This window comes from Grammomys surdaster, unplaced genomic scaffold, assembly GCF_004785775.1.
Source record: "Grammomys surdaster isolate TR1022 unplaced genomic scaffold, NIH_TR_1.0 168, whole genome shotgun sequence".
NCBI lineage: Eukaryota > Metazoa > Chordata > Mammalia > Rodentia > Muridae > Grammomys > Grammomys surdaster.
This window is the reverse complement of record NW_021604616.1, coordinates 459,362-485,188: the sequence shown is the minus strand read 5'-3', so window position 1 is coordinate 485,188 and position 25,827 is coordinate 459,362. Positions and strand designations below refer to the sequence as shown.

The window sequence follows — 25,827 nt, the reverse complement described above, 5'->3', positions numbered from 1 at the left end:
CTCACAGTGTATATATGTGTGATTATGTGTGTGACTCACAGTGTATATATGTGTGATTATGTGTGTGGCTCACAGTATATATCTGTGTGATGATGTGTGTGTGCTCACAGTTTAGTTAGCTTATATGTGTGATGTGAAGCAAGCTTCTGAACCTCCTTAGGTCTTTTCTGCTTCACCGAACTCCTCCTGCTCCTTCTCCTCCTCTTCCTCCTCCCCTTTCTTCTTTACCTCCTCTTCTTCCCCCTCTTCCTTCTCCTACTCTGTCTCTTCCCTCTCCTTGTCCTCCTCTTCATCCTCATCTTCCTAGCCCTCCTCCTCTTCTTCTTCCTCCTCCTCCTCACTTCTTTTCTGTCATCATTTTGGCACAGGGGGAACATAAGTTCTCAAAAGAAGCAAAGAATATGGTTTTATATGTAAAATACCTAAACAGTTTTTATTGGTTCACCTTACACAGAAGGAATAATTGATGGTAAAATATAACAAGTAAAGTCATTGTTCCGTCTTAAATTTAGTAATTTTGGGATAGTAGTAGATACAATATGTAGAGAATGTTAGTATTCTGTCTAAACTCCACCTCCACAGTTACCTGGCAACAGCCAGGTAGACCTGCCCACTATTAAAGGGGCTGCTTGCCCCTCCTCTCTCTCTTCCCTCTCTCTCTTAATCTCTTGATCTCTTGCTTGTAGCTTCTCTCTGCCCCCTCTCCACTTCCCTTCCCCCTCTCTCCACGTGGTCATGGCCGGCCTCTACTCCTCTGAGCGCTCTCTCTCTCTCTCTCTCTCTCTCTGCCTCTACTACCCTCCTGGCTCCCCTCCCCATGCCCTGAATAAACTCTATTCTATGCTATACCTTCATGTGTCTGGTCCCTCATGGGGAAGAGATGCCTCTGCATGGGCCCTCTGAGACAGAGACATCCCCTTCCCCCATACCTCTGAGCCACACACCCATAGAACATACTCCTTCTCTCTTTATCTTTTTATAAACACAACAGAGAATATCTCTGTGCAACATGGAGAACGTGTATGTGTTGTATGTGTATATTCGTGAATGTGTGTTGTGTATGTGTTCATGTGTGGGTGCATACTTGTGTATGCTTGTATAATGTGCATGTGCAGGTGGTATGTGTGTGCATTTGCACGTGTGGCTGTGAAGGAGAAAGTATACATTTCTAAGTTTTGCACTGCAATCATGGATTCAAAAGGAGAGAAAGAGAAAGTACTCATCTGTGTAACACACGGTTCAGCATAGTTGGAATCTAACGGTGATGTAGTCACACCCTCACAATGGATGACACCCTGTGCATAGTCATTTAACCTGGTGCCTGGAAGCTGTACAGGGCAATTCCAAAAGAGAGAGGATTGTGCAAACAAAGCTTGCAACAGCCTTCGCATATTGGAATTGTCTTTAACAATTACAAAAGCTATGGCCTAATTCCCATCTCTGAGCTTATTTAATATTTAATTAAACATAGTTTTATGTTAATGGTAGCAAAAAAAATCTGTGATCACTCCCTTTCCCTTTTCGAAGGAAATAAAACGTAAACACGCTAGGGACAGAAAATCTTAACCAGTGGCCAGTTTGATTAGAGCACCCAGAGCCCCTCACTGTGGGAAATGACCATCACCCAGCCTTCTTCCAGCCTCTCTGCTTCTCTGCAAAGTCCTACATGAGCCCAGGTCAGCACCATAGACACAGCCATTCCTGTTCCAGATGCTAAGTTCTGTGGGGTTCGAAGAAGCCGTATTCTGAAGCCCCTCTTCCTCACACTGTTTCCCTGTGCGTCTTCTCTGTTGGCAGCACACTTGTGGTATTATGGCTTTACTGACTTGTTAAAGGTGTCCCAGTTCACCCTCCGTAGCAACTGACAGTGGGTACTGGGGCATGGGCTGCCCAACTGAGTACAGAGTATTTTGGGGAGTGTCCGTGAGAGTGTCTCCATAAAAGATTAGCATGTGTGCTACAGGATTGAGTAAAACAGTAAGCTCACCCCAATATAGTTGGGAGCCCTGTAACCCGCTTCGCATCAGAAGACTGGGAAGCTGAGGTTAGCCTTCCTCTGCCTGATGCTGGAGTGAGAGTGTGGATCTCTTTTGCCGTGGATTCCAGACTTTCATGCCATAAGATGCCATCGTGAGTTTTTCTGCCAGAGAGCTGCGTCGTGGCTCTCTGGATTTCAGGTCTTCAAGCTGTCACCTTGTCCCCAGCAAGAAGCTGGAGGGTCTGGAGATTCCCAGCATCTGTAACCACAGCAGTATCAGGTCAGTCTTTCCTGCTGGTTCCATTTCTCACATCCAGACTCCACCTTCCCTTGCCAGGTAACCACAAGAACAGCTAGCCTTTCAAACTCACTTCGAGGTTGCTGTTGCCAGCTCCCTCTAATCCAGTCAGAACTGGTCTATCCCTCTTAGCCTATGTTGCCCCATCCTCTCCCTTCTTGCTTCCCTTTTCCATCAGTTCTTGGACTTGAGACTGGTCTCTTGCTCCTCCCTTTTCTCATGAGCGCATGGTTGGAGTTCCTTCTCTAAGACTCAATAGTTTTCGTCAGCAATCTATTATTAGGCACTTTGGCATTTGGCCTCCCAACATTTTTTTTTCTTCAAGCCATCCTCATGTTTTAGTGCTTCCTTCGAATGAGACCAGGAGATGCAAACAGTTCCGGCTTTGGTGCTGGGATGGATGGCGGGATCTTCGGCTGCTTTGTACACTCCGCAGCTGTTATCATTCAGTTCTTTAAAGGTTTCCATACGGGAGTATTACAATGAAAAACACTCAGCTGGCCATAGTGGCGGCATACCTGTTTAAACCTAGCATTGCAGGGGCAGAGGTAGGGACAGTGGGAGGGGCAGAGGCAGTGGACGGAGCAGAGGAGGGGTAGGGGAGGTGCAGACTCAGTGGGAAGAGCAGAGGTGGGGGGGAGGGGCAGGGGCACCCACATCTTTTTGACCCGGAAGCCAGCCTGTTCTACATACCAACTTCCAGGTCAGTGTTTCTCAGTGAAACTTCTTGATGAATAAATAAATACACTTTAAGCAATCAAAATGAAAAGTTCCTTTCCTTGGAGAATTTCCTGTTGATGCAGACAGAATTCAAACAGACATCTTGTACTTCAGATCTGACATCCTGCTGTGAAATGATGCTTGTTACTTCTTTTTAGAGTTTCTTAATTCATCTTTCCATATTAGATGCTGTTTCTTGACCCATGGACATATGCATACTCTTTCACATAGAAGGGACCTCTTCAACAAAACCCACTTCTCTTTCGTCCTCACATTCTTTTTTTTTTTTTCGAGACATCTCACCATCTCATCCTCTCTGAATGGTCCCCTCTTCTTTCTAAGCAGTCATAATGAGTCTAGATTCTTCATGTGAGAGAAACATCACATTATTTGTATGAGTCTGGCTTATTTAGCTTAATATGATTATCTTTATTATCCATTTTCTTCCAAATGGCAGAATCTAGTTACTCTTAGTGGCTGGCTGGGCAGTTCTCCAGTGTGTGTGTGTGTGTGTGTGTGTGTGTGTGTGTGTGTGTGTGTGTGTCTGTACCTGTGTCCATGTCTGTGTGTGTCTGTGTGTGTTTCTGTGTATATGTGTTTTCATATACTCTCCCATTTGTAAAAACTATTGTCTCATTTTGTAGTACAAGCCATTCAGTCAGATCCAGAATTTGCCAATGTGTACCATTTTTCATTCACGTGAATATTTGTGATATTCTGATATAAAAAAAATTCCTGCATGGCATTAGGATGAAGCATAACTTCACAGCCTTTCATTATTTTTTAAACAGAGTGGAATATATAAAAGATGGTTATGAGGCAAAACCTTCCTGAAAGTTCTGAAGATTTGGAGGGGATCAGGTAAGGGGATTTCAGTTTCAAGATATGAAAGACCACAGGGGAGCTTCCTGGGAAATCATTGACCTTTGAAAAAGTTTTTAAATAATTTAAGGTATTTCTTGGAAGCTGATTTCTGAGAAGTTATGAATAACTTTTCATCTCACATAGCATTGAGTATAAACAAATCTACCACTCAGTGCATTCCTTATATAAAGTTTGGGAACTAGCTTGAACCTTACATGATTCTACGAATATTCTATATTTAGCTAAGAACACATACTTATAGGTCTTAGGAACTATGGTGTTTTACAATACTGCTTATCAGTCTGGAAGTAAGTATTTTGTGTTTATTGACTGTATTAAATAAATTGTCTGGGGGACTTCATGTTCATATCTGGTAAGTTTGTGCTTCTCCAAACACTAGAGAATACAGTGCTTATGTAACTCAAGCTGTCACTTACTAAAGTGACTAGGTCTAAAATATCACTAGTACACATTTAAGGAAAGTTGTGTGACTGGCTAGCAGGCTGATGGAATTTTTAAAAATTAGATGTCAGGGTCATCAAACTTTAGGAGTAAAAATATTTCAGTGTGAAATTCTCTCAGATTGCTAAACCCATTTCAAAGTACAAAATGGGAAGCTAGGAATTTATTCATGTGTACCTCTGAATAATAAAGATAATTCACAATGTTCTGTGCAATTTATTTCTAACGTCGTGTTAAGATACAAAGCATAACAAATACATATTGAATCAATATATGTTCCTGAGGGAAGACGTCATATTCTGTATGGCTCTTTACAGCTCCTGCTGTGATGTTCTGCATTCAATGTGTGTCCAAAAGTTATAAAGTACTGAGAACATTCACATTCAGCTGTGGGGGCTGTGGAGATCGCATCATAAGGATGATGTGACACCAGTTCTTACCAGGTCTCTCACGTCTGAGTCATAGATTTATTGAACACTATGGTACCTTTTCTAAAGTTATGAGAATGTGCCGATGTGTCTATATTTGTCAAGTGATATGGTCTGTCTAGGAGAGCAAAGCATAATATTTCAAGTTTTCAGTGTCCCACAGATCTGTCCATTCTTCTTCTCAATAAAAGGTGCATCCATTAACACCCTAATGCGGAGACTGTTTATCTGATGGCGATTTCTACTGAAATCTCCCTCCTATCTCTATGCTGATAGTCAGGCTGGTCACCCTGATCTGTTCTTCAGCTCTCATGCACTCTCTTTCTGTGGCCTCTAGGCTTATCTTCTCACAGCTTTTCTGTAGCCAGATGACATTGGTCTTTATGCCTCACTACTTGGAACCCAACAAGGGCAGAAACTGAGTTGCTCCTCCCACTAGCCCTAGAACTTCTGTGCTGTGTGTATTGATGCCACTTGATGAGCATGTTCTGGGTATCAATAGAGCAAATGCATTGTCAATAATGATTGTCAAAGCCCTTGTCTGTGAACAGACCAATAGGCACTTGAACAGGCAGAAAATTAAGTAGAAAAAAAATCACCCAGAATTATAGCAGCTTGGAGACAAAAGATCATGAAAAAGGAAGTAAAAATACCCTGGAAATTTAAGTCAGAATACATATTATTGTTTTAAGCTATTTCTACTGTGTGAGTACTTGTTTTTAATGGCAGATTTTTGGTTTCTATTGAGTGTTTTGTTTTGCAGAACCCCTTGCAATATGCACCGTGTGTGAAGACAGCAGACCGCAGGGACCTTGGAGATCATTCAGCTCAGCGCAAACATGAAACCACTCACTTCAGAGTATACAAGGTAGGTGGGTCTCAGGGCGCAGACTCCTGAGAGCCTTCTGACCACCAGTCTTTCCACACATCCCACAACTTTCCCAGCAGCGCTGTAAGCTCCAGGAAACAGTTGCTTGCCCTTGGTGTCTGGCTTCCTTGTGTAATATAGACACTCATGTTTCCCTTTGACCATCACATCCGGAGGAACTCAGATGTGGCCACAACATCGGCCTCCCTGAAAGCTACAAGAGTCATCTTCATTTGTGTGAGGATGCAGGTTGAGCATCTCTGATGTGAAAAAAATCACAAGTCCAGCGTCCTGCCAAACCTGAAATCTTTAAACACTGACATGATAGGATCAAGTGGAAAATTCCATACCATGAAAGCAGTTCATGCACAAGGTTATCAAGAACACTACTTACAATTTCTGAAAGGCAGCTTGCCTATTGTGCACATAAAAAGAGAAATGGAAACATTCTAAATCAAGAAATTTCCCAATTGAAAACCTTTCTTATCTCAAAACTTTAGAGGCACTCTGCTTGTAGTGGCTGACACTCGGGTGACCCACGCAAGAGTGGCTGCACAGGCTCTGTGTGATTCTTTCACGCAGCCTCACGAGGCTGCTTCCCTTTCACAGACACAGGGTCAGCGCTGTGGAGAAAACACCACACAACAGATGAGCACGGACCCTGGTGCTCTTTCTAGACCTCTACATACCCCCAGTTCATTGGCTTCCCAGAGATCGTGACACTTGGTATAAAGTAGTGACAATGTGGTGGTCTCTTTGCATTTGTCAGGGCCTATGTATGTCAAGATGAGCAAAGCACGAATTTTTCTGAAAATCTAAATACCTACTTAGTGTTTTTGATAAACCAGTAGGTGAATGAGCACATGATTCTTCAAGCAAACAACAAAACGTAGCGCTTGGCACAAGAGATTTATTATCATTTATAGTAAATTATAGTGTTAGGAAAGTATAAAACAGAAAGCCCAAACTCAGGAACAGTCGTTGCCACAGTGGATTGTGCATTTTTGTTTAACTAGATAATAAAATCACATTTTTTAATCGTTAAACTTACTTGGAAGAAGTTTCACCAGTTAATAATGAACACACTCCTTTCTTCAAACCCATATAAATGTTCCTACCTTATTATTGATACAGTAGAGACATAAGTTTAAAAATCAAATTAAAATATTCATGTTAATGAAGATACAGTACTCATTGAGTTTAAACTAATAGTGAACTGATGGTTTACTCAACTAACAAAATGTTTTCTAATACATCCAGAACAAAATAAGTAATAGATCATTATTTTTGAAATGGGAATATATGCTGATTTGTTAAAAAACCAAAAAGTTGTTTTGAAAACACGAATCGTCAGACGTGGTTCAGTGAGTAGGAGACTGAGTCTATGAATACGAGGATCTGAGATCAGGTCGCCTGACCTCAGATTGCATGTCTCAGTCTGTTCAAAGGAAAGGCTTTCAGTATAGGGTGAGACCATGTCTCAAAGCATAAAGCAGAGGGCGACAGACGACTTGGGGTGTTCTGTACTGGTCTCTGCACGTACACAGACAACATACATCCACACATAAATGTGCATGTACTACACATACAACACACACAGAGGCAGACACATACACATGCATACACACACAGACACACAGACATATGTACACACAGAGAAACATACACACAGACCACACACACACACACACACACACACACACCTTAGTTGTGTTGTTCATAAGAAGCATAATACAAGCTACAGCAGTATCTCATTTACTTGATTATCAATTTTTAGTGCCCTCCACAACTTTTCAGAATATCCCAAATTTACATATAAGGTTACGTAGCAATTGTGACACAAGTGGAGGCAACTGACACGCCCTAGTGGGACAGCAGCAATGACATCACCTCATCACAGGCGGCAATGATGTCATCTCATCCCTGGAATGCCATTTGATGGTTAAATATAAAACTGAGATAGGAGACCAGTGACTCAGAACGGTGGAGTTTGTCTCAAGAGATGTCATGAGGTATTTTTAGTTCCCAGAACTTGTTAGGCCCAGCTTGAGGTTGTTTATATTTTCTCCATGTCCCTGGTAGTAGGAATTGGCATACACAGAATTTATCTTGGATATGAAATTTCTTTCCTCTAACACACAGAACCGTGTCATACTTTAGATTAAAGCCACCTTCATCAGATCTAGTTTCTTTCACCCCAGATAATAACAGTACAAGTTATATGTAAGTAAAGACTGCCACACTGCTCTTAGCACTAGTGGAATCATTTAGGTAAGTTGCTTGCCTTTTATACTTTAAAAAAATTAAAAAATTACCATCATCATCACCACCATCACCATCACCACCACCATTACCATCACCATCATCATCATCACTGTCCTCCTCAGTTGGGGCTGTGTATGAAAGTCAAGGTGTGCATGTGGTGGTCAGAGGACAGTTTTCCAGGGCTGGCTCTCCTTCTCCACTCTGTTTCCAAGACAAAGTTTCTCTTCCTGTTTATAACGCACCACACAGTCCAGGCTCCAGTAGCTTGTCTTTTTGTCTGACGTGTTTACACATACATGAAATCAGTGGAGTTCCTTCACTGAGCACACTACAAGATTGAACCTTGTATTGTGCAGTGTCCGGAAGGTAGGTTGTAGTCCTCAAAGAAATGAGAGAATCCAGAATTGAACCAGAAGATGAAAGGGTTAAATGATACAGAGTCCGTGTTCTGTCAACGTGGACAAACACCCGAGGACATGGAGAACATCAAACTGAAAGCAAAGCAAGCAGAAAGTTCACTGGCGCTAGTGTCTCGTTCCCCTTTAACTGTGCACTCATTTGATCTGTGGGCTAATATTTAAATCTTATTTTAAAATAATAATTAAAAAACACAAGGTTGAATTTGTACTTCTCACAAAAGAACTTAGAAATATTTAACAGCTGCCTGTCTGATTTTGAAAGTAACATTGTAAACTTGGGTTTCAGGTGGGAGGAGGAGGACGGAGCGGATGGGTGTGGTTTCCTGCTCTGATAAGGCAAGGTAAGAAAGAAAGCATCGGGGCTGGGCTTACAGGGGTCGGGGTGGGAGCTTGAGAGGGGGTGGGTGTGGGTGGGTGTGGGTGGGTGTGGGTGGGTTGTGGTCATGGTAAAGTGCTTGCTGCTAGAGCGAGTGTGAGAACCCGGTTCGGATCCCCAGTAGGCTGTTTAAAAGCCAGGCTTGATAGTGCCAGTTTGTTACCCAGCCCTGCGTGGGCAGAGACAAGCAGATTCCTGGGTGTGCAGGGAACTATTCTCGCTGCAGTGTCAAGCTCTGAGTCCCGTAAAATATGGTGGAGAGCTAACTGAGGAAGAAGCTTGAGATCAACCTGTTCTTCTTATGTATACATACACATGAGAGAATGTGCATGCACACATATATGTAACACACACACACACAAGGAGGTGGTGGGGGTGCTTGTAAAAATTCAGGAACTCTCTCAGGCTGAAATGATCCTGACTTTGCAGGGACTGTAAATTCATTGGACATAATCAGCAAAACCAAATATTTTCACATTTTAGTCTCGTTCATTTTTTTTTTTAGATCAAGAGATAAGGCATCTGTCCTATAAAATTTGTGAAATTACATGACCTGGGTTGGGAGTAGTTCTTTTCGCTGCTTTTTGAGGCCTTCTTCCATAGCCGACTCTAACTTTGAGACCTTTCTAGAGAGCCGAGTTTGGTTCCCTCTGCGTCTGGAATGCTTCAGTTACAGGCATGCACCATGACTTCTGGCCTAAATGGTACCAGGAGGTAGAGGTAGAGAAGTAGAGGCCGGCCATGACCACGTGGAGCGATGGGGAAAGGGAGGGGAAGGGGGTAGAGAGAAACTGGAGTCAAGAGAGCAAGAGAGCAAGAGGGTAAGAGAGTAAGAGGGTAAGAGGGTAAGAGAGAGAGGAGGGGCCAAGCAGCTCCTTTTATAGTGGGCAGGCCTACCTGGCTGTTGCCAAGTAACTGTGGGGAGGAGCATACCTGGCTGTTGCCAGATAACTGTGGAGATGGAGTTTAGACAGAATACTAACAATAATCCTCATGGCTCACTCTGAATCAATGAGTTTAAGACATGGATTCACTAAATGAATGATGAAGAACTCAGGGATTCACATTCAAGCAACTCCCCCAAATTAATCCATCTCCTGCCTGATTATAAAAAGTTGGCAGTTCTTCTAGTTAAATATAGAAACAAAGATACAAAGAGTATGCAAAGTCTTCAGGGTCTTAGACACTTTCGAAATGGGTACCTACTGTACAGATAGCATCTTACACAGGAACTAAGAGTCACTGCTGCCATTGTTGCAAGGAGGGCATGGGACTGTACTTGCCACCCCAGAATTGTAGCTAGGACTCTGCAGTATGACCTCTGCTCTTCTTGCCTGTATGGAGAAACTGGCTTTCTAGGAAGGATGTGCAAAGACGTAGATCCAGACGGAAAGTGGATGAAGCAGTTGCTGAACAATGCACTCTGTGGTTCTCATCTTCCGATTGCATCCTGTATCTTTCCTAATAAGGCATTGCACCCTAGCTTTTGACTCTCCAGATTTCACACTCCCTTCTCCACTTTTACTAGCATGAGGCAATGCACGTAGGCAGATTTCTTAAGTCAAGAAACCTCAAGAAATCCAGCACAGACACAGACCATTTTCTGGACCGTCAAAAGGCTCATCTGAGGTTTTTGCAGTCACATGGTGTTGGGAAAGGACAAAGGACTCCCAGTACTACTGAGGGAGAGGATATTGGTACATAACCACAAGCTGTCAGTGCAGACCGAGTTTGCAAGTTCTAGGTGTAGGGACCACGTCCTAGGAAACTGGGAATTGAAGTTGTCACAAGTACTTATTTTCTGATTGTCAGAAGAAAATCTCCATTTTTATGAGAAAGATATTATTCATTGCCTCATAACAGCCATATTATTTAGTGTTAAATTTTAAAATTTTAATGTATGCTATGAAACAGGAAAAAAATTACTAGAATAAAGAGATAACAAACCCACAGATGACAGAGGTATTACGGTTTTTAGATAAAGACTTAATCATGTCTATGATCAACATAAGAAGACAGAGATGATAATGGACAAAATACACAAGGCCAACTTCAGAGCATTGAAACAATCAAATAGATATTCGAGAATTGAGTCAGATTACTTAACATTAAGATCTCAAACCTCTTAAATATGTGGTTACATTCATCAGAATACTGAAGTTTTGATCTACTAAGACAGGTCAAAACAAAATACAGAAGCAGACTAGAAAAAAAAAATAGCATCGCGCACCATAGGCACATGGCATACCAAATGACCTCTAAACCCACAGTTGTCTGGAAAGAGAGGCCCTACTTCTCATGGTGAATCACATCTTTCTAGACTACTTGATACCCTGACCAACAAGTACAGACCTTGTCAATTCCTGCATTGGTTCAAAACATTTGTGTTTTCAAGGGAGTCTGGAAGATGGGGAGCTTATTTGTTTGTTGTTTTTTTAAACTTTAAATGTAGCCGGGCGATGGTGGTGCACGCCTTTAATCCCAGCACTTGGGAGGCAGAGGCAGGCGGATTTCTGAGTTCGAGGCTAGCCTGGTCTATAGGGTGAGTTCCAGGACAGCTAGGGCTACACGGAGAAACCCTGTCTTGAAAAACAAAAAACAAAAACAAAACAAAACAAAAAACCAAAAAACCAAAAAAACAAAACCAACAAAAAACAACCTTTAAATGTAATGGGAAATACGTTTTCCTTAAATACTATCTTTGCCTAAACTTGACAATTTTTGACCAGAGAATGGAGAACAGGATCCTGCAGGAGAGAACAGCCTGGATCAAGTTCTCTTCCTAGAGGAAACAGTGCAGACTTTGAAAGCACTAATGGTTCTTGTTTTAGTTCCCTGTCTGTTCTTGTTTTGGTTCTCATTTCAAAGCTGTTTGGCTCAGGGGCAGGTCTCTGCTCACTGTACTTTCTCCTGTTTTCTTCTTTTTCCTTTCCATTTTTTTTGATTGGTCAACACTCACTTTCCCGCCCTCTCACTGTCTTAAAAGTCCATGAGCGTTTCCAATGCTGGAAAGTTAGACAGAAATCAGATTTTAAAAATCCAGCATTGCCAGGGAGTGGTGGCACAAGTCTTTAATCCCGGCACTTGGGAGGCAGAGGCAGGTGGATTTCTGAGTTCAAGGCCAGCCTGGTTTACAGAGTGAGTTTCACAACAGCCAGGGCTACACAGAGAAACCCTGTCTTGAAAAACAAAACAAAACAAAACAAAACAAAACAAATCAATATCTTTGTAATTTGAAACGTGAGGACCTTTCTTTTTAGCTATCACACATTCCCACATCTTCTTATAGATTTAAATTGAAGTTGAAATTTCATGGAATTCTTATACATTGCCTGGAGGCCCCACCCTGATGGTCTTGGGAAGAAAGAACACACTGTAGATGCAGCCTCATGGGGTCTTAAGGAAACGTTAGAAATATGGCAGACCTACTTATGAAGGTGGAGTGGTTAGTTTTAAACATTAACCTGAAACAGCCTAAAATCACTACGGAAGAGTCTGCATGAAGAATTGTCTAGAGCAGGTTTGTCTATGGATGTGTCTGTGTGTGTGTGCGTGCGTGGGGGATTATCTAGATTATTTGATCGAGGCAGGAGGACATAGCCCATCATGGGTGGCTCTGTTCTCTGTGTCTGGGTTCTGGGTGTAGATCATAGAAAGTAAGTGCAGAGGTAAACTTGAGATGCTAGAAAGGTTGAGTACCTCTGTGGTAGGGAACTTCTCCCCACGGCCCGAGCTTTTCCTCATTTGAGACAGGATTTCACTACATAGTCCTTGCTGAAGTGGAACTCTCTATGTAGATTAGGTTGACCCTGAACTCAAAAGAGGTTTTGTTGCTTCTACCCCACCCCCAAGTCCTGGGATTAAAGGCATAGTTCACATTTCTGGCAGGATGATTCTGACATCACAAGGAACCACTGCCTGTGGCAACCAGATAGATAATTGGCCAAAGCAGTCAGGAAATGATATGGAAACAATTCGGGGACTCTTGGAGAACTCTGTCAGCTGAACCTTGCAGCTGCCTTCAGTCCCTTTATGAGCAGTGATGAGCAATCTGGGAGCCAGGCTTTCAGATGGAAGCACTGATTGCCTTTGCCCAGCATATTTGCAAGTTAGTTTCACTGTGCCAACTAAGCTGCATTTGGACTTCTGGTTTACTGCTAGACTTTCCCTTCTAACCAACCTCTAGTTCATGTTGGGTAAGGACAAGGTAAACACCTTCTTTCTGTATGCTATTCTTCTTTTTGATGAACACAGACACACACAGGCATGCACACATATGCATGTACACACACACATACACATTCATCTTTTGTATAATGTATGCTTATCAGTGACTGGGTAACTTTCTGTAGCTGTTAGGGTTTCGGAGATCCCAGGCTTGTATAATAACAATGACCTTGAGGTTTGTCGTGTTGGATGGATAGAAATGAATGTGACTCTGACCCTGATGTTCATTTCAGTGCTTGACCCCTCCAGGTGTTTACATTTCATTCCCTTGGGACTTGTATCCTAGTTTTGTCCAGTTTGTAAGAGCCTTCCTTATTCTTCTATGGGTTTATCTTCTCCTTTATAAGAACCCAGAAACACACCTACTTGAATCAGGGTGGTGGCCAAGCTGGGTACTTTGCAAAAGTTCAGGAAATATTTGTAGTGTTGGTAGAATATAAGTTCTAGGTCTCTTTATGGACCTGAAATCTTCACCCTAACCAGTACTTTGATTCTTCTCAATAAAAAGCACACAAAGGGAGGGATACATAATAACAGAAATAATGCAGTAATATTGGTGATGCAAAAGCGTATTTCCTGAGTTCTTAGTGTCTGCAGATTCTGTGTAAGCACTTCTCATGAGCTATCTCAATTAAACATCATAGAACCTCTATATGACTGTAAATGTTTTACACAGTTTGACTAGATAATTTTTCCAAACTCACAAGCTGATAGGACAGAGATTCTATCATTTTCTAAGACCAGTGGCATTTGGTCAACGTATTTGATGCTTTAAAAAGCATATGGAATCTTTCCGCCGTTGTTTTGTGTGGTAAGATAGTGCAGACTGATACAGCGTACCTTCTGATGCCTCCAACCTGTGGTGACCCGCCTTTGTCAGCCTCGAGGCACCAGCCACTGTGCATGCCTTGCTATGCCCTGATCATTTGTTGTTCTTGTTTGCAATTTTGCTCTAGGATGATGTTAAATTAAATTGGACATAAAAATCACATTCTCTTTCTGGGTAATATGTAAGGAAATGGCAGCCTTGAAAGCTTAAGAAATCAAAGCTGATGAAGGGAAATGAAACAAGCCGATGGTTAGTTGATACTGTTCTTCCTATGGGGTTACAATCCCCTTCAGCTTCTTCAGTCCTTCCCCTAGCTCTTCCACTGGGATGCCCGAGTTGCCTGTGAGTATCTGCATCTGTATTAGTTAGGTGCTGGCAGAGCCTCTCAGGGGGTTAGCCATGCCAGACTTCTGTCAGCAAGCACTTCTTTTTTGTTGTTGTTTTTTTGTTTTTGTTTTGTTTGTTTGTTTTTGTTTTTTTCGAGACAGGGTTTCTCTTTATAGCCCTGGCTGTTGTGGAACTCACTCTGTAGACCAGGCTGGCCTCGAACTCAAAAATCTGCCTGCCTCTGCCTCCCAAGGGCTGGGATTAAAGGCCTGTGCCACCACTGCCCGGCCAGCAAGCACTTCTTAACATCAGCAATAATGTGGGAGTTTGTTGTCTGCAGAAGGGATGGCTCTCTAGGAGATGTGGTCTCTGGATGGCCTTTCCTTCAGTCTCTGCACCTTTTTTGTCCCTTCATTTCCTTCAGACAGGAACAATTCTGGGTTAAAATTTTGAGATGGGTTTTTGGATCAGACCACCCAGAGCTCCCAAGGACTAAACCACCAACCAGAGAGTATACAGGAAGGGACCTATGGCCCCAGGTACAAGTGTAGCAGAGGATGGCCTTGTTGGGCATCAATGGGAGGGGAGGCCCTTGGTCCTGTAGAGGCTTGATGCCCTAGTGAAGGGGCATGCTAAAGCGGTGAGACAGGAGTGGGTGAGTGGGTGGGGAAGCATCCTCATACAGGCAAAGGGGAGAGAGGATGGGATGGAAGGTTTCCGGTGAGAATCTGGGAAGGGGAATATCATTTGAAATATAAATGAATAAAAAGATTAATACAAGAGAAAGAAAGAAAGGAAGGAAGGAAGGAGGGAAGGAAGGAGGGAAGGAATGTGGAAGGAAGCAAACCATTGGTGCTGTGCCCAGCCTACATTCCATATCTCCCTCTTGTATCAATTAATTTGTCCTTTTTTATTGATACATTTCTTGGCAGATATCATGGTCCCTGCGGACCCTGGTTATAAAGGGAAGTGATTCTCTTTGGGGCAAAGTGTGTAGCCCCTATTGCCCTGCTGGTGGCTGGTGTTTTCATTATGGGCTGAGAGTGGTGCAGGACTGGACTGGGGATCCCTGTTTGTGTATTGTTGAGAGCAGGGGCCGTGCCTGGCTCTCCTGCATTGTTTTCTGCTGTGTCTGCTCCGTAACAAGGTGGTTACTTCACAAACAAAGTCAGTGGAATGAGAGCAATCACCATCTTGGATCTTCATGCTCGTCTTGATCATTCTCCTGGAATTTTGCTTATTAAGTTGTTGACTGGAATAACTGGATACTGTATTCTGGCTTCCTATAAATGCTCCTGTATTAGATTAAATGTGACCAGTCTCAATTTGTGCTCTTTCTTTGTAACCAGAAAAGAGCCTCATTATTCACCATGTTCATTACTCTTCAGCACTGCAGCACAGATGAGAACGGGTCTTTCTTTTCTCATTTTGAGGCTACAGAGTGCAGCGCCAAGGAGAAACTGTTTACAGACAACTGAATGATTGGGTCAAGCATAAGGAAGTTGATGGTATTTGAGTTTTTAACCTTATGTCCAAAAAAAAAAAAAAAAAAAAAAAAAAACAAAAAAAAAAACCCAACTCCTTCAGGTTAAGCTTAGTGGGTTGTCTGCCCTTTTTAAAGAAAAATTTTGAAATGCCTACAAATGAGTACAGTTCTCCATAGACATTTCCATTTCCACTGTGCTCTCCAGGATATGGAATAACTTCTGTCTATAATGACTGTGTGTGAGAGTGTATGGTGTGTGTGTGTTTGTGTATGTGTGTGTCTGAGTGTGTCTGTGAGTGTGAATATGTGTGAGTGTGTCTGTGTGTGGTATGTTTATGTGTTTGTGTCTGACTGTGTGTATATGTGTTTGTGTGTGTGTGTCCATGTGTGTGTCTGTGTATGTGTTTGTGTGCGTGTCTGTGTGTGTGGTGTATGTGTGTATGTGTTTGCCTGTGTGTGTGTGTTTCCTGCCTGCATGGCTTTTCTTACAAAACATTTTGCTTTTCCAGTTCCCATTATTATGTGAGTATGCAAAGAATAATTTATTTCATATTATTTAAAGTCTTCTGAATATTATTAGCATGAGAGGAAACCATGAAAATTATGGGTTCCTGCCTCAGTATTTTAACAAATATTTACTGAGAGCCAACAAAAACAATATTTACTGCACGACTAGAAGACAAAAGGCCACAGTCCTTCCCTCCCTGGAATTTATTGTTTACCATCTGTATTGTTTATCTCAGTGAGCTCTGCAAGTGTCAACTACCAATAGTGTGGGGCACAGGAAGTTAGTGTGCAACAGAATAAGAATTAGGGGAGTGGATCAGGTCAGGAATGGCGGTGGGGGAAGGCGTTGGAGATGTTCTTTCTGTGTAACCAAGCAGCCAAGGTTAAGTGCGGCTGTTGACCTGGTGAAAGGGACCATTTCAGGGGACATGAAGCAGTGCGGTTCAGCCCAGTTCAATGAGTGTTTATAGAATGCCTACCATACACCAGGCACTGTGCCTGGATTCTGGAAATAAAAGGGAAAAAAGCACATGGTTTGCCTCTGGGAAATAACTCATTCTAATGGGCTCATTGTTGTGTAATTGATGAATTTGGAGAACCCTCTATGTACTTATTTGGCTTTTCACGCACTTATTTCTCTTCAGACTAATTTGACTCCTGTCCAAGGATTAGCTCAGAAGGCAAATCTTCATCAAAAGGCCCAGCAGTCTTTTTTGCCATATGTCCAAGGCCTGACAAACACACAGCCATAGTTTGTGAGCTTCATGTTCAGCAGTGCTACTCCAGGCGTTCCCACCCATTGACTCTGCTCCCCACAGCATTCCACAGTCTGCCAACAGTCTGGTTCCAGGAAGAAAGCTTGGTTGCCATCAAACAACAACTGCAGTCTTACTGTTTTAAAAAGATCCATTAACTAAAATTTGAAGCTACTCATAAAAGCAAAATGTCTTTGTGTTTGATTAACGTTTTCATATGAAGCATTCCAAATTCCTCAGTCCTTGAGTACAATGTGTAAGAAGCATTCATAGTGAGTGTTAATGTTTAAGTCCAGACTGAGAGCTGCAACAGAAAGGCAGTGGGTGGAACAGCAGGGGAAGAACACACCAGAATAACTAACGCTATCCTGGAAGGCAGGTCCTGCCCACCCGAAGCACATTCTAGCATTCATAATTGTTCTGTTTGTTATCCTGATGGTTCTCTATCATCCTAGACATACAAGTATCATAATCCTGGTGGAATATAAATTGTGAGCCAATTCTGAGTGACACACACTCCTACTCTGTTAGCTAACTGTGCCAACCAACAGGTTTCTTGGCTTGCAGGAAGACCATCAGTCAGTTTGGCTGGCTAACATGCATCCACAAAAGGATGGGTCAGAAGGTCAGTGACACAAAGGTCACATCTCAGTCCTGTCTCAAGTCATCATCCTGTTCTATTCTGCTGCACTGAATGGTGACAGACTGAACTGTGGGTGACAATGACCATGACCAAGGCAATTCTTATAAGGACAACATTTAATTGGACAGGCTTACAGGTTCAGAGATTCAGTTCATTCTCAACAAGGCAGGAGCATGGCAGTGTCCAGGCAGGCATGGGGAAGAGGAACTAAGAGTTCTACTTGTTCATCTGAACACCACTAGTAGTAGATTGGCTCCCATGTGGTTAGGAGGAGGATCTCAAAGCCCAGTGACACTTCCTCCAACAAGGACACACCTATTCCAACAAGGCCACACCTCCTAATAGTGCCTCTCTCTGGATCAAGCATATTCAAATCACCACAGCCTCTATTCAGTCTCAGCTGATTCCAGGAAGAAGACCACCCCAGGCTGGCCCTTCGATAGGTAAGGGTAATTGAAGTGTTAGACTAAGACTTCCATGAAGCAGCCTTTTGCTTGAGACTGTTCTGCCTGATCTGCCCTTCATTCTAATGAATGTATTTTGGCTTTGATTACTTGTCTGATAAAAAAAGGAAAAAGATCCTTAACTGCCTGACCAGAAACCACAAACAAACAAGCAAACAGTGTCTTTATTGAACATGTTCAGACTTGAGAAAAACAATCATTGTTCCCCTCATAGAAGTGCGACTGTTTGCCACAGACTTCACTTCATATTAGGTGTTGTAAGTAATGCAGAAGTGATTTAAAGTATGTCTGTGGTGACATATTATATAAGAGACTTGACCATTCAAGGAATCTGGTGTCACTGGGAGAGTTAGAACCAGTCACCAACTGTCTGAGTATGGTTCTAAGTGTTCATTTATAAAGGCTTGCTTGAATACAAATTCCAAGCATTTGCTTCCTCTGCCTACCCTGCTTTCTAATTTTGGGATACCAGTGTGTGCATTATCTTTGGTATTTATATATAAGGTGGCAAGTGATATGTCTAAGTTATAGAAGAGACTATTCTTATATTTTGTCATCAATGACTTGTAGGATTTGGTAATCTGTTATCCATTCATAATGCAGTTAAATAGAAAATGAGCACTGGCTCTCATGTTTTCTTTTTGAACTTAATTAATTCTGTAGAGATCTCACAAAAGCATTAGTAGTGTCCTAGGATACTGGTGATTTGAAATCATCAGTTAAGAAGTTTTTGCCATACTCCATGGTACATGCTTACAACTGTTACTTTTCTATTGCTGTTATAAAACACCACTAAGAAATAAAATTCTAGAAGAAATGGTTTGTTTGGCATTGCAGTTCCAAAGTGTTAGAATCCATGATGATGGCGTGGACACTGCAGGCATGGCTACTGGAACAGTGAGGCGAGAGCTCACATCTTGAATTATGTGCAGGAAGCAGAGAAGACAAAGTAGGAATAGGGTGTGGCTTTTGAAAGCCACCTCAAAGCCTACCTCTCATGACATACTTCCTCCGGCAAAGCCATATCTCCTAAATGTACCCAAGCTGCCAGCTGGGGACCAAGAATACAGACATCTGAGGAGAACATTCACATTTAAACCACCACATCACACTCCCCAGTCTTGTAGGTGTGTGGCCCATCATAGTACAATTTCATTTAGTTAGACTCCAGAAGGTTTCCATAGTCTTTCTCTCTCAACACTGTTTAAAAGTCAGAAGTTCAAATCCTCTGTGGAGACTCAAGGCAGTCTCTTAACTATAGCCATCTGTAAAAATCAAAAGGCAAGTTACATACTTCCAAGATACAGAGTATACATTATCAATCTGAAAGGGAGTGAGAAAATACTGGACCAAAACAAGAGTGAGGCAAGCAGTGCAAACATCAGATCCTGTTGTTCCATGTCCAGTGTCAAAAGAACTTAGCTGGTTCTTCCCTCCAAGATGTGTTGCCTATAGCATACATCTCTTTTCTGGGCTGGTTCTACTTTCTGTATACAGCTTTCTTTGGCAGGTATCCACGGCTCTGGATTCTCTAAATATGGGGTTTCCAACACAATGCAGGCTTTATTTCAACAACTCTGTTCCACAGCTTCTCAAGGCCTCCATGCAGGGGCTTACCCCACACCTGGCAATGGCGCATCTCTGAAACTGCAGGGGAAGATTCCACAACTTCTTTACTCTTTCTTCCAACTTTGCTAAAGTTGGAAGACATTGCCAAACTCTGAGGCTACCTTGGCATGGACCCTTGTCCCCTCAAGCCACATTTGCAGCAGGGATAATTTTTTTGTTGTTGCTTTGTAGGAACAGAACACTCTTTAGCCCTTGTTCTTTTATGAACTGGAAGTTCAGCTGGGTCAGGTATGGTGCTGAAGACATCTTTCACTTTATTGCAGTGCAGGTCAGATCTCTCTTTTCTTTCTATCTCTGGCAGTGTGAGAGGGACAGAGACCACAGGCATGGCTTCTGAAACAGCTTCTGAGAGCTCACATCAGGAGCTATGTGCAGGAAGCAGAGAGGACAAATGGTGTGTGGCTTTTGAAACCCAAAGCTCACACCCAGTGACACTCTTCCTCCAGCAAGGTCACACCTCTTAAGCATTCCCAAGCATTGTGGCCAAGTAGACCAAGCAGTCAAAGAGCTGAGCCTATGGGGACATTTTCATTCAAACCACCACAGTGCCTATAGTTTCAGTTACTTGAGAGCCTAAGACAGGAGGATCACAAGTCTGGGACATTTAGGGAAATATATTACATTGAAACAAAACAAAACAAAACAGAAATTAAAAAATAAACAAGCTAATGTCAGTGCTAGAGTCTTTGGTATGTATGAGGACAAGGGTTCCACAATCGGTACAAAACAACATTTTTAAGGACTTTCTTTTAAGAAATTAAGTTGGAGACACCATTAAATAGCCTTTCACAAAATTTAAAATGTTCTTCCTTGTTCACAATTTATAAAAGCACTGGAAAACTCAGTGTGTTTCCTTCCCTTAACAATTCCAAATTCCTGTCAAGAGTTATCAACTCTGTTGAAGCTAGCTCTATCTTTTGTCCTCGGTTTCTAAATGAAGATGATGAAAACATTGCAGACGATCCGTATAGCAACCGCATGGGCTTCTCATTTCCAGATAATCCTATATAAAGGGATTTACACGAGCACCACTTTATACACCAAGGATTTATACTTATTTTTCTGGAAATATTATTAATAATACACTCAGCAATGATCTTCTAGTCCAAAATGTTCTTGTGTTATTTTGGAACGATGAGTTAATGACTCAGAGGCTACTGGACATCCAAACTATGGTTAACTGGTGGTCAGGTTAGGAAATTCTGTCCCCATCAACTCCCTTCCTTAGCTCATAATACCTCTGGACTCCAATTTTTTTTTTGATTTGTCATATTCATGGTCACTGGTTGGTGTTTTCCAACCAAAAGTAGAAGCCGTGATGTGCCACAGGAGTATTGTGCCTATTTATTTTCCATCTTAGGTAAAAGCAGGAAAAAAACATGTCATATCTTGGAAAAAACCCTCATTTTGTTATATTTTCAACCTGAGAAATTTGCATCAACTTTGGTTGAGTGTTGAAACTTCTGGATTCTTACAGTAAACCTAAGTTCAGGATTTTAGCACAATTCCTGCTTAGAAGAGGTCGTCATATTTAGATTATGTTAACACATAAATGCCTTAGCTTCTAAATCATTTTGACTTAATGTTGTGTTGTACTGACTGTGTAACTGTGTAGACTCCTACAGTGGGATGAGCTATTAATACAACTTACAATCTTACAACTTGACCTGCTTATTGGATATTTTATCTACTTACAGAACACTACCCATTGAGTGAACTCTTGATCAGAAGTCGCTATTTAAAATAAATCTAAAGCAAAACTTGTGGCTAACTCTTGGTAAAGAATGGCGCATGGCCATAGAAAGTAAACCTAAATTGCTTTGTGTTCTCATAACTATCTAGGGTGTCTGTAGATCCTACAAGATGAATGGGCATTTATACTCAGACGTATATCATATCTTTTGTTTTTAGGTGCATGAAAGTGAAAAATCTAACTGAGTATATTAGGATGAGATGCCAGAAAAGACTACATTTATGTAATTCTCATCAGGAAGGCGGTCCTGAACAATTTATTCTATTACTAGTTTCCTTGGCATCATTTATATTTTATTATTGTATAAATTTGTCACAGTAAGTTGTTTCCTTTTATATTTTTAAATTTATTTCTTCGCCTATCCCTCCTGCACCCGAATTTTGCAATGTAGCTCAGGCTGACCACAGTCATGAGATCCTCGTGCTTTAGCTTCTCAATTAAAATAAAAAGCATGCGTCACCACACCCAGCTTTCTTTGGCTGCCTTCTGATTTAGTCATTGAATATCATTTATGCTATTTATTATCCTTCTTATGACAAATAGCAATATAAGCCTTATAGAACCCAATATTAACTGCGTTAAATAAACTCAGGTTACTTTCCTTCATGAGATATATGGCTTTTTTCATCTTTGTTTTTTTCATTAAAAGGCACGTTACCTCTAAGGAGGAAGATGGAGAAAGGATAACTGTAGAAACAAGAGAAGCAAATTCAAAAGAGTCTCAATTATCAGGTTCAGCACTGAAAAAGGAATTAAATTCATTATTTGCTGAGTTCTGGAGGGTCTCCTGCTCTCTTTCTTCCCTCCTTGCTTCTATGGAGCAGGAATGTACTGGACACAGTTAGAAATGGCTGCTCCTCTGGGTTTTTATGGTTTAGACTAAATCCAAAGTGCCAGAGTTCTTTAAAATAATCTCTTCATGAGTTTCCAGGCTTTTGGGCAGACTCAGAAAGTGGAGAAATTTCTTAGTAGTTTGTCCAACTCTGTATTATATAGTGACTTTTAACAGTTCTGCTCATAGTTAAGTGACGAAGCGACCTATTATTTCAGGTCAATCCCTACTCCTCCCTAAAACCTTCATCCAAAGCAAGAAAAAAAAATGCTGCTTAAAGCAAACACTCAGCAATTATGTGGGGGTCACCTGATACCCACTTTCTTCCTTAGTTCTTGGAAGAGCTTTCTTCAGTCATACTTTAAGATCTGACACTTCAGACGGTTTAGCTGAATAACACAGGATGAATGAGCAAGCCCTGCCGGGGAATTTATAAAGAAAACGTTGACAGAGCTTGGACTCTCACGGTGCTGTGAGGACCACATGTATAATGATGGTTTCCTTGAATTCTTCCAGAAAGTTCTCCAAAAAGAGAAATTTGTAGTTTTTTCTTTGGTCCAAATCAAAAACATGAACAGTTTTAAGGTTGGAGAGTATCTGGTCCATGTCAGTGGGAAAGCGACCCACCCTTTCTCAGCCATATTAGAAACCGCCATCTTGACTTTAGTCTGTACCGTTATAGACACTTGCAATGAATGCCTCTTATGTTCAGTGAGGATCTCAGAGACCATTGCTTGGCCCTTCCTTTTCTTCTTAAAAAGTCTTTTTAAAGTTTTATTTATTTGATAATTTTTAGATCATGAATACAATGTACACTAAAGTTTTAAATTTTTTATTTACTTTTATATGTATGGATGTTTTCCCTGCATGTATGTGTCTGTGCTTGCAATACCCATGGAAGCCAGGATAGGATCCCCTGGCATTAGAGTTACAGGTAGTTGTGAGCTGCCATGTGGGTCATCTAAAAGAGTAGTCAATGCTCTTGACTGCTGAGCCATCTCTGCAGCTACTGAATACAGCATTCTTAGATCATGCCCTCCACTGACTCTCTCCCTGAAAGTTCTTACACTTCCTATACATCTTTCCTTTATGTCTCTTCATCCTCTTACTCCTTTTTGCTTCAGTGTACTCACTCTACCTAGTGTTGTCTATATGCACATAGGTATAGGGAACCATCTGCCATGCCTGTGCACACATGGATGCGGGGAACCATCTGCCATGCCTGTGCACACATGGATGCGGGGAACCATCTGCCATGCCTGTGTGCACATGGGTGTAGGTAGCATCTGCCATGCCTTTGCATACATGGATGTGGGGCGCTGTCTGCTATGCCTGTGTGCACATGGGTGTAAGGCGTCATTGGCCAGAGTATGGAAAGTCCGCCATGGCCCACACTACTAAAGAAAACTCACTCCTCCCCACACTTTTTATTAGGGGTGTCCCAGAAGACCCTCTCCCTAAACAATATAGGCCATTGCCTGTGTACTACCACTAGGCTACCCACTAGGGCTTGATAGGAACACCCTATTGCCGAAGACAACATACACTTTGGTCACAGGACAGGGAGAAATGAATTTGGTATTGATTGGGATGCCTCCCCCTGCTGCTGGCTAGCTGTTATAGTGCTGAAGGCCCTTTACAGGATGTTGGTGGAGAAAAACCACTAACAGTTTTACACAGCTGTGAACTCTACAAGGTCCAACAATGATTATCTTAAAGATATGCCCTTTGGTACAATAGTAGCATGAAGGCCACATCTTTTATTAAAAGACTCTTATTAAACTGTTTCTCGTGGCGACAGACAATAAGTGAACAACCTAGGCTAGAGTGATGCAGTGTTTGAACTAAATTGAGTTCAAATCCTCTGTCTGACACTTGGTGGATGGGTGGCTTGGGTAAGTGGCATGACGTCATGACTGTGCTCTCATAAGTGAACATGTGACATGACGTCATGACTATACTCTCATACATGAACATGTGACATGACGTCATGACTATGCTCTCATACATGAACATGTGGGTACTACTAATACCTCCTTGATGGGCTTTTATAATCTGAGGTGTCTGGACCATGGTAAGTTCCCAATTTTGAGTATTATTATTTTGAATTTGAGTGATTTTTAATAGATAATTTGGAAATACTTGCTAGTAGCAATTGTTACCAAAGATGATTTCGTTTTCATATAAGCATGTGTTGATGTCTGTTTTAAAAATAAAAGTAACTAGCTGGGTTTGGTGTCAAGTACCTATAATCCCAGGCTCAGGAGGTGGAAGCAGGAAGGTCAGGAGTTCAAGACCAACCTGGGTGGCGTGTGGCCCTGTCTTTAAAAACTCAAAATAAATAAATCAAATAAAATAAAGGTGAGTCATTCACTGGATGATTCTTTTTCATTTACTTATATACTAGTGTTTTTTTTTGTGTGTGTGTGCGTGTGCGTGTGTGATGTATATACATATGTATATGTAGGTACATGTTCCTATGTGTTCATGTGTGCAAGTCAGAGGAGAATTTCAGGTGTTTGTTCTATCACTTTCTGGGTCTTTCACAAAACCTGAAGCTTGTTCTTTTAATTAGACTTGCTGGGGAACAAGTCTTAACAATCTCCCTGCCTCTACCCTTAAGGCAGTGGGATTACAAGCTCTTGGTCATTATTGGGAACTTACCATGGCCCACTTACCTCAGCTTATAAAAGCCCTTCAAGATATTAATATCCACATGTACAGGTGTGAGAATAGAACCATGAGACCATGTCACTTGTACAAGTTACCCAGCCACCGAGTGTCAGAGAGAGGATTTGAACTCAGTGTGGTTTAAACATTATGTTATTCTATATGGGTGCCAATGATCTGGAGTCTGGTCCCCCACGCTTGCTCAGCAAGTATTTTTACCTACTGAGTCATTTTCCAATCCCTGGACAACTCTTTATAGAGTTCCCAGTATGTGGCTATTTTTATCTTTTCCCTCTAAGAAGTTCAGAACCAGGAGCAACAGTTCTGCTTTGAAAATCATCTTGGTATCTGGGGAAAAACGTATTCTACGGTTCAGTGGACTATTTAGCAAGTGTTTTGGGGGGCATGGAAGGATATGTTTATGATCTGATTTGACAATGCAGACAACAGTCATCTCTATTCCTGTAAACTCTTGAAGATGATTTAAATAGCCCAGATCATGTCCTGTGGTGATAAATCACTTCTATATTGTTTCAGAAGGTTATTTTTTCCCAAAATGTCTTTCTTTCTCATTATGTCTGCCAAAGTACAGTTTAAAAAGAATTATTGTGTGTAATTTAAGTATGTATGCGTTAAGAGAACTTTCTAAATTTCTTTACAGAACGGAAGATTTTGTTTGTTTCTGTTTCTTCCCATTATTATGGTGATACTCAGAGTGTGGTGTCCAAATTCTTTACCAGTGAGCTACATCTTCAGCTCCAAATAATATTTTTAAATAGAAAGAGCAATACTTTTTCCAGTTTACTTACTATTAAACAGCTAAGACCTTAAGAAGTATCTTGTTAGCTTGGTCTTGCCTTAAACACTAAGTCCCTCCCTCCCTCCCTCCCTCTAAGGCAAATTAAGATATGTCTGTGCCACATCACAAGATGGTCTCAATAAAAGGAAGAAAAGAAGGTAAGGAAAGAAGGAAGAAAAGAAGGATGAAATGAAGGAAAGAGGATGACAAGTAAAGGAAAGAAGACAC

The 25,827-nt window shown here is 41.6% G+C and overlaps 1 long non-coding RNA gene across 1 annotated transcript in view; it reads left to right on the top strand.

Annotated features, from left to right (window-relative positions):
* The first annotated feature begins 5,553 nt into the window (after nucleotides 1-5,553).
* Nucleotides 5,554-25,827, top strand: part of LOC114620390 — a 34,063-nt gene continuing 13,789 nt past the window's right edge. Inside the window, exons 1-2 of the long non-coding RNA XR_003711313.1 lie at nucleotides 5,554-5,618; nucleotides 8,589-8,643. This is a non-coding gene — a long non-coding RNA (uncharacterized LOC114620390). The remainder of the gene's footprint in view (nucleotides 5,619-8,588; nucleotides 8,644-25,827) is intronic.